General features: G+C 40.8%; 1 long non-coding RNA gene across 1 annotated transcript; it reads left to right on the forward strand.

Annotated features, from left to right (window-relative positions):
- Positions 1 to 1,752: 1,752 nt before the first annotated feature.
- LOC145437792 (uncharacterized) lies at positions 1,753 to 4,668 on the forward strand. Its single transcript, XR_013914740.1, has 2 exons — positions 1,753 to 2,167; positions 2,232 to 4,668. It is a non-coding gene; the product is annotated as an uncharacterized LOC145437792 (long non-coding RNA).
- The last annotated feature ends 7,451 nt before the right edge of the window (positions 4,669 to 12,119 follow it).

Consider the following 12,119-nt stretch of genomic DNA (forward strand, 5'->3'; position numbering starts at 1 on the left):
ATATCATCGTAACATCTTTAATGGGCCTGTCACTTATTAGCTATGGTAACGAACACTGGGCTTTGAAACGACCAAAGCAACCACAGAATATTATGTACATTAGACGATAGGTGATGGCCTATAGTTCGGCATCGACCAAAATTTATACCCTTCACGGCCAATACTGTAAGAATCATTGGCGTATCCGATGACAGCGGCATATAAGCTGTTGTTGGGATTCGTTGCTTGAAACGCTAAATATGACAAAGTTAAAAATATTGGCACGCCAGTTGGTTATATTTGACATTTTGTGATATTTTGGCACGCTGCATACGAAAGGTTGCTGAACCCTACCCTAGATGCTCGCACAGCATCGTGAGTGACCATTTGCTGTACCAGCCAACCTATCCTCGCATATATTCTGACAGGATACATCCACCTCAAGCCTTCAAATACTAAGCCAACTACCTGCTATTTAACACTCTAACTGCATAATACTATAATTGCATACAACTACTTCATGCTGGTGCTCTCGACTACTAATACTTTGCGCCACTAAACATAGAGACATGTACTCACTCACATCCATCTTCAGCCACAATCTCAACCAACTCCCTAATGCAGTAATTCTCAACGCTTTTTTATCATCATCATAATCATCATTGGTTTATTAGAAATTTTATCAGTTCAATACACCACAAAAAATGCGATACAATGAAGAGAAAGGAAGATGTCGAAGCGACTAGGAGTTGTCTATGGAATCGGACACCCACCTTATGGCCTAGGCGATGTAAAGAGGCGGCATGCACACTGAATGAAAGTAAAGAAGATAGTATAGAAAGAGAAAGCGACAAGAAATAGGGCGGCATGTCATGGGAAGCGAGATCGATAGGTCAGTCGTGGTCCGGTAATCCTGAGGATGGACTGTATTTATTTAGTAGTAATTGCTTGTATTTCGACTTGAATGTGGACATGCTCGTCGACTGTCGGATGGCCGGCGGGATACTGTTCCACACATCAGGTCCGGCATATTTGATAGAGCGATGATCTTTTCGGTCGATCATATGATATTTGGACGACGTGGACGCGCGTGTGTTGTACTTGTGCGCTTTTGATTCAGAGGTAAAGAAGTCATTGAAATATTCGGGGCAACGACCGCAGTGAAATTGATACATAAACTTGGCGATTTCTAGTTTCCGCATATCGTCTATGTTTAGGACGCCGAATCTCTTCAGCAGCGACTTGTTGGATGGGCAGCCAGGCCCCTTTGGGGCCCTAGCTATGATTCGGAGTACTTTATGCTGTAGTTTCTGCAGTGGCTTCATCATGGCTGCAGTGGCTTGAGTGCAGTTTTACTGGCAGCCCCCCAACAGAGGATGCCATAATGTAACTTCGATTGGATTAAGGATTTAAAGAGTCGCACGGACCGGTAAAATTTCAAAAAATATTCGGCGGACCGGGTTGATCTTCAAAACTTGAAATCATACCCTAAATGAAATTCCTACAAACGCATGTAACCATTTTTGCAAGCATGGTACTCGAGAGTAGAGCCCGACCGATTATCGGCTCGCCGATAATATCGAGTCGATATCACGCTTGGAGAGAAATATCGGTATCGGCCATTTTCGTGACGTCACAACATGGTGGCAGGGAGTCAAAGAAGTCGATAGAAGACGTGAGGACGGTAAATTATAAAATAAATGGCCAAATGGCTGCATATAATGCATACTGCATACAGGTAGTAGGCGTGCCTATCTGAAAAATATTTTAGATTATAGATAACTAAGGTAAACCGTAGATGCGACACTCGCGAGCATCACGTAACGTCACGCTCCAATTATACTCTACGGCACTGTTGTTGTTTTGCTTGGCGCTTATGCAGCAGGAGGCAGATTTCAGCATTAGGATGGTAATATCTTTACATGGGGTATGTTTAGCGAGTAGCTGCTCCGTATGGTTACTAACAGAGCTTATTGGATCCATGCTACACAATCTGTGCTAGGAAAACGAGCAATCGAATACAATTTTAAAGTCAATAAATACGGCTGCCCGAAGCGGATTTCCAGTATCTCAAGATTGAAGTTCCTTGGTGTAAGGTGTCGCAATGAAAGTGATGACTCGGACGTGTAATAATCTATCCGCATTTCAGCTGACGCGGTCTCGATCCCTTCAAATTCTGTAGATACCGGTATGTTGCTTAACATGGAATCACGCCGTATCTAATAACAATAGGAATTTTTATTACTTGACAGACGATTATTTGTTTGAATCTAAGTGCAACCGTCGCGACTTGGCCTAGACAGGCAGATTTGATTGAGACTACTCACTGCTGATCTTATTCAAGATCTGCTGAATAATGTACAATGATATGGAGGACAGGAGAGTGATGACAAGGAAGCAAGTGGCAACTGGTGATAAGACTCTGGAACCCAGTGCATTGCTCAGAATAGCCACAATACTACTGCCTACCATCTATCTTCATTCTATAAGTCTGTAATGGAATCAGGCTGTCCCAATGCGGCAAGCAGAAGATTGATGGAAGTCGATGTGAATTTCAGTCGAAGCAGGTGATAACGCAGAAGCATTTCACGCATGGGACTATTTCTATGAAAGTTTATCAAGGATCAAATTTATCAAACGTTTTGCTCGGCACAATGAAGCTAATGAGTCCAGTCAAAGAAGAAGAAACTTCAAGGAGGAAAATTTTGTGCGTTGTGAGCAAAAGTCCTCAGTACATTGCATGGGCACTTTCACCAACACACGTGGCCCTCTCGGAGAAGAACACCGCGGTTTGGAAATTGTAAAATCTGCATTGCAATTTCCAACCACGTGGCTCCTTCATTTCATTTATGAAGAGGAAGGCTTGGCCAAATATTCATATTTTGGAGGCAAACAAACCCTATACTGAAGTAGCGATTTCCAATAAGTCTGAGTTTAGAAGTAGTCAAATATCATAACCATGCTAGTAAGTCTTACAAGTAGGTTACTTGAGTACTTTGAAAAAGTAGAAGTATTTTGTGACTATCCACCTGTTGGAATCTGCCAAAATATATCTGACTGTGACATAACCAACAGTCCATGTGTTTCTGTTTTATGTGCCATATTTCGTGATTTATTTTCTATATCATCATGAAGAAGGAAGCAATAAAATGCGATTTTACCAAATTTGTCTCACCTGGGAGAGCCTAACAAGGATTAGAGAACCGAATCAATGGTCATAAGTCACAGAGTAAGGGAGTGTCTATATTTCCATCAAACCGAAATACATAACAAATAAGGCAGCATCAATAATGACATGGAAGATATAGCCTACACATGCGCAATACTAGGATAGGAATGAGTGATGAGACCTTCGCATTCAACTTGTCGGATCACACCCACATCAAACATGTTGTACACTGTCTCATCTGATTGTATAACTAGTCGTAAACATATATAATTAGAATAATGTAATGATTAAGTAGGTTAACAGTAATGATGTGACGACAAGATGAAGATTTTCTACATCCATCATACGACTGTTCACGGATATATGTTGTGACAGTGAATTACAAATGAGAGAGCCTGAGTGGACAATAGATTTCGAGCCAGGTTACTATTAGATGCAGATAACTATAGATTTGCCCGTTGACAAGGATCTTGTAGTATGAGAGTGAAAATATTTGTGTGTAACTATTATCTTGTAGAATTCAATGCTTAATGAGGGTAGGTGACAATCTGGTACGTAGAGGTGCTCCTACATCTGAAAGCAGATGGGCTGCGAATCCCGCTGGTTGAACTGCATGTTTTGAAAATACTGGGTGTCAAAAATGTGGCAAATAGAAGCCGCCTTACGGTAACAAATCATCCAGTTAAATTATGTCAAATGTGAAAAATCATTTCACTGACAGCTTAAACGATGAAATTGACATTGCGCTGATTTTATGGAGTTTTGTGCTTCTGAGATAAATTCCAGCGGTGATTTGGATATCTGACTGTGGAGTTACGCTAGTCACTCCATCATGCGGGCATTCATAGAGTCTCTTTGGCAAAGCTGTGCAATAATAGAGGGATCATCAATGATGTTACGTAGGTCTTATGTCACACAAATTTCACAACCTTTACTTTCATCCTCTTCGACTGGACTCAGCATCGTCATTTAGTTTCATTTTGTCGAGAAGAAACTTGGTCCTTGATAAATTTTCATAGAAATAGTCCCATGCATGAAATGCTTGGTGGGATCACCAGCTTTGACTAAAATTCGTACCAAAATCCATCAATCTTTCGGTTGTCGTATTCGGATAGCGTGATTCCATTACTGACTTCTTGAATGAAGATAGCTGGTAGGTGGTATGATAGTGACCCTTGTATACATTTCATATCCAGCAACCACTTGCTTCTTTGCCATCATTGTCCTCTATGTCATTGGACATTATACAGCAGATAACATGGTCAGTGAGCAGTGACTTTCAATCAAATCCACCTTCATCGGCCAAGTCACAACGGTTACAAGTAGATTCAAAGAATTTATCCTCTGTCAAGTAACAATAATTCCTATTACTACAAGGCGAGATTCCATGCTAAGCGGCATGACGGTATCTACAGAATTTGAAGGGGCCGAGCCCGCGTCAACTGAAATGCGGTTTCTTATTCTGATTGATATTATACCAACACGTCATTAGTAGTATAATTACTTTCAATACGACACCTCGGAACTTCTATCTATAGAGAAACAAGAAACACGCTTCGGGCAGCCGTATTTAATGGCTTCAAAGTTGTATTCGATTGCTCGTTTTCCTAGCACAGATTGTGTAGCATGGATCCAACAACCTTGGTTAGTAACCATACGGAGCAGCTACTCGTTAAACATACCCCATGGATAGATATTACCATCATAATGCTGAAATCCGCCTCCTGCTGCATAAGCGCCAAGCAAAACAACAACAGTGCCGTAGAGTATAATTGGAGCGTGACGTTACGTAATCAGTGTTGCCACTCTAGGTTTCTGGAAAAACACAAGATTGTGTCGTGAAAAAACACTAGATTGGCGAAAAAAACACTAGATTAGTAAATTGCAGGAAAAATTTGCCGTTGCCAAGTCATCATGATGACCAAGGTACAAATCCACAGTTAAGAAGTGTTCCACACATTAATTCGATACATATTTATGATATACTGCATGATTATTCAACGAAAATTAATGAAGCGAATTCAACAGAGTCAAAAAAATCAAATATTCAATCAATCAGGTTTATTAATATTGTCGCTTTCGAATTGTACGGCATACATAAAAATTATCTTTCGATTGTACACCATCGATCAAACATGAGTATCTTTTGTGTGGCATCTTGTTCAGTACCGTACATCTTCAACCAAACAATGGGGAGGTATGTCCATGTGCAGCATACATCATTTCCATGCATGCAGCGGAATGTGGCAATGCCAAGAGATTCGTCATGAGCTTCCCTAGTAAAGGGAATTTCGATTCACCAAATCCATTGTGCACATATTTCAATTTTTGCCAAAATTATATTGGATGGCATTGACTAATAACCTGCAGCTCATTTTGCGAATTTGCCAAAACAGCCCATTCTTTCGACAAATCATTAAGCTCATCAAATAAGATCACAGAGGGAAATCGCAGAGCTAGAGGAACGATTGATTTGATTTTTCTTTGTGTCGACAAGGCTGTTAACGGATTCAATACACTCAAGGACGAAAGTATGCTGTCCTCGGCAAATGAAAATCTTTCCCGAATCTGCAGATTGAGTTCAACAAGAAACGACAACATTATAGCGAAATCGCTCTTCATTTTTTCCGAGACATTCGCTCATAAATACGGATTCAAAGCACACCGTTACGTTTGCATCTTACTGCACCACAACATAGAATAGTTGAAAACAAACACAGCCAGCGATACCAAATCGCCCTACTTGATCACCTCTTGTCGTTACACTAACACTGTTGCCCTACCTCGCCCAGACATTGCTTCATTGATCATTTGCCACCATTGTTTAATTTTTTTTCTATTTTCCTTTAACTAAACATTTCTTTACAGCCAGACTGTTCAGAGTCAAGTGTACCTGTTTGATGCTGGTGTGATATCAGACTAGATGACCTTCACGGTCTTATCGATCATTCCTATCTAATACCGAATACTGTGCACGCATATTTTCTGTACCACCATCACTGCCGTTTGTTATGTATTTTGGTTCGATGAAAATAAAGATTCTCTTATTAGCGATAAATTTGGCGTATAATGTAGTAGTCTAATGTTAGAATATTCCGTGTTCGCACAATTGCAGAAAAACACTAGATTAGCAAAATTCAGCAAAAAAAAACACTAGATCTAGTGTTAAAACACAGGAGTGGCACCACTGTACGTAATGCTCGCGAGTGTCGCATCTACGGTTTACCAGAGATGAGCGGATTTGAAATTTCAATGTTCTAATCCAATCCAAATCCGAGCCTTAAAATCCAAATCCTAATCCATAGCTTTTTCATATTCAAGTCCATGTCCAATCCTAATCCGATTCCAACTGGAAATTCAGAAAAAATACTAATTTATGCAATGGAGGGATTCGAAAATTTTCTTTCACGACCAACGATTCACTTGATTCAAGATAACTTAGTAACCATAAGTACATTAATAACTGATCTGAGTAAAGTTTATCACCATTCGCCACACGACATTTCAATCTCCCAAAAAATCGGTCAATCCAATCCAAATCCTAATCCGTTCCGAAAAAAATGTCTAATCCAAATCCAATCCAAATCCGACAAAATTTCATAAATCCTGTTTTTTCAAAACCTAATCCTAATCCATGCTCATGCTCATCTCTGCGGTTTACCTATACATAACTAACCACCGTTATGCCCCACTGACTTCGTGGGAATCCCCTGCAGTAATGGATCACCATGAAGACAGAGAGCAGCTGGATAGATAGTTGTCTGCAGAAGATTTCAATCAGTAAGAGAAATGAGAACTTCAATCATGCTGGACTGGCCCTCGTGAGGATAAGAGAAAAGCGTCGCGTCGAAACGTTTCTCTGAAGATAGTGCTATTGGTTCCATACCAAGACCAACAGAGCTATTTATACCAGTAATGTATGAAGTCGTCTGACTGAGGCCTGCGGGGCCACCATGATAGGAAATATGCGAGCATAGAGGGAAGGAAAATCAAGCAAACGTGGATTAAAGCCAATAAGTGAAACGAAAATATTTGATTCCATGATGACATTGGCCAATTATTATTGATCAATTGATTGTTGAAATGCTGGTCATGGTCAAGGCCTAAGGGCAATGGGATGGGTGGAGCAGTTGCAGACGTGGACAATTTGAGTTGATTTGCTCATCCTCTTCAGCTATTAGTTAATGATGTGCAGAAGGCTCCAGGTGCACTGCCAGAAGAATATCAATATTTAGTGAAACCTTGAAGGAAAGATCCCCTGCAAGGGAGCGGTGGAACCGAAATGAAGAAAGATTTCCAATTCTTGCTGTGCCACTAACTATGGTACCAAGTGAAAGACTGCTCACTGTGTTTAGTACTATATACATCATTTATGGAAGACCACAGAAGTTCACTGCTTGGAGAAAGGGCCGAGAAATTGTGCTTCGTGAACTGTAATCTGCAACTGCTGGATTGGTGCTTTTTTGATATATTTTTATAGCCCCTAAATCATTTATTTCATGTTCAAGCATATCAATGGCTGTAAAGTTGTTGAAATAAATGCTCTGAGGTGTTAAATATGGGCCTTGAGCTAGATTCCACAACTTTTGAATATCGGCTGAATATATCGGGGTTATCGGTCGAGGTACTGGATATCGGTCTTATCGGTATCGGCTCAGAAATCCAATATCGGTCGGGCTCTACCTGAGAATCGATACCGAATGTGGCAACGCCGTGATGCACGCACACCACCTGTTCATATGCATAACATGCCTGCTGCATTGTATATATTGCATTCTCGGTAATGTCCATTCTCGGTGGTGTCCATTCTTGTCCATTCTCGGTATTGTCCATTCTCGGTAATGTCCATTCTGGGTGGTGTCCATTCTCGGTATTGTCCATTCTCGGTATTGTCCATTTTCGGTAATGTCCATTATCGGTATTAATTGTCCTTCTCGGTAATAGCATTCTCGGTATTGACCGGACACGTTTTAAGATGGGTAGGGCGCCTTACCATGATATTTTCTAAATCGGGGTGTTCCAGTAAACAGAGGATTAATTGGTGTCGCATTCCCGTATCAATGGGATCATTTCCATCCCATGATGGGGACGAATGCTTATATGCTGTCGAAAATTTATATACCTCCCGGGATGCATCAATCTCAATATGAATCAATCTCTGCACCTTTCGGATAGCTCAATTTGCAGCTGTTGAGAGTCCATCCGAACGATAATTACGATCGTTTTCACAACTAATTACTTACTTGAGTAGATTTAAAGTTAGTCAATTCTACTTCTACTTCAAATAATTTTAGGATGCTCTTAAAAGGATTACTTTCACTCATACTTGAGTAGATTTTTGGGTCGCTACTTCTACTTCTACTTGAGTAGTTTTCTTTGACTACTCTGACACCCTCTGTTGATAAATATAACTGCTATACATGCGCAGTAAAAATGCAAAATCGCTTCAATCTGGGTAATTTACGGTCGTCCGTCTATTTAGTCAGCTGTACCGGAAAAGTTTATGGTTAGGCCTATGACAATGTTTATTCTGCCCAAATGGACTAATTTAGCATTCGGCAGTGTGATGCGAGAACTACGAATTATTTTAGGAGTTATTGATTACTGCTAGGTGTGATCATTGAGTATCCACAGTGCTGCGGCCATGGCCTTGGACACGACGTTCTGGTTCCTAGAAACGATATCGCTTCTACCTGACGGGCATATTTTCCAAAATTAATCAGTAGAATATGTCCGTTCTTAGAAATGATCAAACCTGACAAAGGTGAAAATGACGCTGTCCGGATCCAGTGATAAGCTGGTGATATTTAACCGAAATTTTGCGACACGTGAACTGTTCCAATTCTCAAGCTTGCATGAGCTATCAGTTCAGCTCGAATGTCCGATTTTGATAAAGAAATCAAATCAATCATCTCTACACTAGAATATGGTAATTTTATTCCGGATATATTCCAAATAGGGATTTTCAACCGGATAATCAATCCATTCTATTAAGTTTCCAAGCATGAAATCATAGTCGTTTACAGCACTGTGCTGTAAATGACTATGATGAAATGACAAAAGAGCTGATTATATTGTAGTGTAGAACAATTTTGAGCTCAACTCAAAGTTCAATATCTCCTGGATACACAATTAAATGAAATAAAAATACTCTCGCTGGAGTCGGGTTGACTTTTTCGCCGTTGCCCTTCCCCGCTCATATATGATAGAACGCGTTTTCAGTGCCGTGACCAGGTTTCTGACTCGTAGCAGAGACCGACTTGACAGTACGGGACGTGGAGGCTGAGGACGGGAGCGCTAGCACTTCATTCGTTGTCCAGGAGGGCGGTAGCTCAAAAAAGTTTGGGAAACACCGCATTATACAATGTTCTTTTTATACTAGTTGCTTACGATTAACCCGACGAGTGTCAGCCGAAAATATCAGGATTTCTTTCAATTTGAATATACTATGCAATTGTATATTGAAGTTCTGTACCTCCAAGAAGCTCTTGAAGTTCTGTACCGCCACTACCGCGGAGAAGCTTTTCAGTCTTCATATTATTAGCAGAGATGAGCATGGAAGTGGTACTTGTCATACATGAACTTAAATCTAACAAGGCAGTTGAATATGTTCTAATTCCAGCCTGGTTTTTAAAACTGATTAGCCTACACATCGGTCATCTCATCGCCCATTTTTTCAATTTCATGATAGAAAATGGTGTCTACCCGAATTATCTGAAAACTGCCAGAATTGTCCCGGTTTACAAAGCCGGAGATAGAACTAATGTCACCAACTACCGACCTATATCTGTCCTACCGTGTATTGGAATTGTTTTCGAAAAATTGCTCCTCTCCCGCCTGTCTTCGTTCCTCGCCAAGATGTCTATCATTTCTCCACAACAATTCGGCTTCCGCAGAAAACATCAAACCTCGCATGCCCTGCTAACAGTGGCTTAACAGTACTATGACATCTTGGAGAAACGAAGTGTTGGATGTAGCATTTTTCTTGATTTAAAAAAAGCATTTGACTGCGTCGATCACAGTATTCTTCTCTCAAAATTGGCGCGCTACGGGTTCCGGGGTCCACAACTAGAGCTCATGAAAAGCTACCTTACTGGGAGATATCAAATGGTTTCGATATCCAACACTTTGTCCTCCCCCCACCTTGTTACCTGTGGTGTTCCGCAAGGCCCTGTTCTTGGACCTGTCCTTTTTACTTTATATGTCAATGATCTTTGAAACCTCATCATTGAATACCACACTCTTCGCTGACGATACTCACCTCCTATCTCACGCACCTACTACCGCAAGCTTGAATGCCGTCACCAGTGATCAAATGCCCAAAGTGCATGACTGGACGTCCCATAATAGCCTTCGGGTTAATGCTGCGAAATCCCAATTATTGGTCGTGAACTCCTGCGATAACCTAACCGTTGACATCGCTGGCCAACCAATTTCCAACACTAAAAACGCCAAATACCTTGGTGTTTTACTGGATTCGGACATGTCCTGGAATAGTCACATACAATCACTTAAACCACGACTATCGAAGGTATGTGGTCTATTTCGCCGCCTTAGCTACATTCTGCCAGTCAGCGTGCTGTTGCTACTCTTCAACTCTCTATTCCTATCAAAGTTACAATACGGAATTCTTTGTTGGGGTGCTGCCTGCAAGAATACAATTGACCCACTGCAAAAACTTCAACATCGGATCATCCGTATCATTGCCAAAGCCCCACGGGGGCCTGGATGTGCAACTGATAAATCGCTTCTCAAAAGATTTGGTGTTCTAAACTTAGAAGATATGAGGAAGCTAGAAATTGCCAAGTTTATGTATCAGTTCCATTGCGGTCAATGTCCCTCAAATTTCAAGGACTACTTCATCTCGGAGACAAAAGCGAACAAGTACAGCACACGCGCGTCAACGAAGAACAACTACCATATGATCAGGACTGAATACAAGAAAACGCATTGCTCTATCAAGTATGCCGGACCCCAATTGTGGAACAGCATATCGCCGGCTATCCGTCAGTCGTCGAGCATGTCCGCATTCAAGTCGAAATACAAGCAATTTCTTCTAAATCAACACTAGCCAGTCTTCAGGATTACCGGACCACGACCTAACATCGACCTCGCCCTCCGCCACATGCCACCCCATTTTGTCGCTTGCGTCTTATATTTCTCTGCATTACTTTTCATTCAGTGTGCATGCCTCTTATTTACTTCGCCTAGGCTAAGGTGGGTGTCTGATCTTAATGGCTACTCCAAGTTGTTTCGACACCCTCCTATCTTTTCATTGTATCGCAGTCTTGTGATGTTTTGAAACGATGAAAATATTAATAAACCTGACTGACTGACTGACTGGATTAGGCTTAGGTTTTGAAAAAACAGGATTTGTGAAATTTTGTCGGATTTGGATTAGTGATTTTTTTCGGAACGGATTTGGATTGGATTTACCTATTTTCTGGCAGATTGAAATGTCGTGTGGCGAATGGCGACAAACTTTATTCAGATCAGTTGTTAATGTACCTATGGTTACTAAGTGATCTTGAATCAAGTGAATCGTTGGTTGTGAAAGAAAAGTTTCGAATCCCTCCATTGCATAAATTACTATTTTTTCTGAATTTCCAGTTGGAATCGGATTAGGATTGGACATGGACTTGAATATGAGAAAGTAATGGCTTAGGATTTGGATTTGGATTTGAAGGTTCGGATTTGGATTGGATTAGGACATAGAAATTTCAAATCCGCTCATCTCTGATTATTAGATCAAATTATTCCGCGTGGAAAGTTGGAGTAGTTTTCGGTCACGAAAACAGAAGATTTTGAAAGTCGCCGTGTGAACAGCAGATGCGAAGATAAAATTGCAATTGACATTACGATAATATCACCATTGCTGTGTCTTTGGGTTGAAGATATTTTGCAGTTTTGTACTGCGAGCATTTAATTCATGATTGCTTCTGACTGTGGAGCCACAAATAGATCTTCGATC

Source organism: Botryllus schlosseri, chromosome 4 (assembly GCF_051294905.1).
Source record: "Botryllus schlosseri isolate E-star chromosome 4, Bs_hap1, whole genome shotgun sequence".
Classification (NCBI taxonomy): domain Eukaryota; kingdom Metazoa; phylum Chordata; class Ascidiacea; order Stolidobranchia; family Styelidae; genus Botryllus; species Botryllus schlosseri.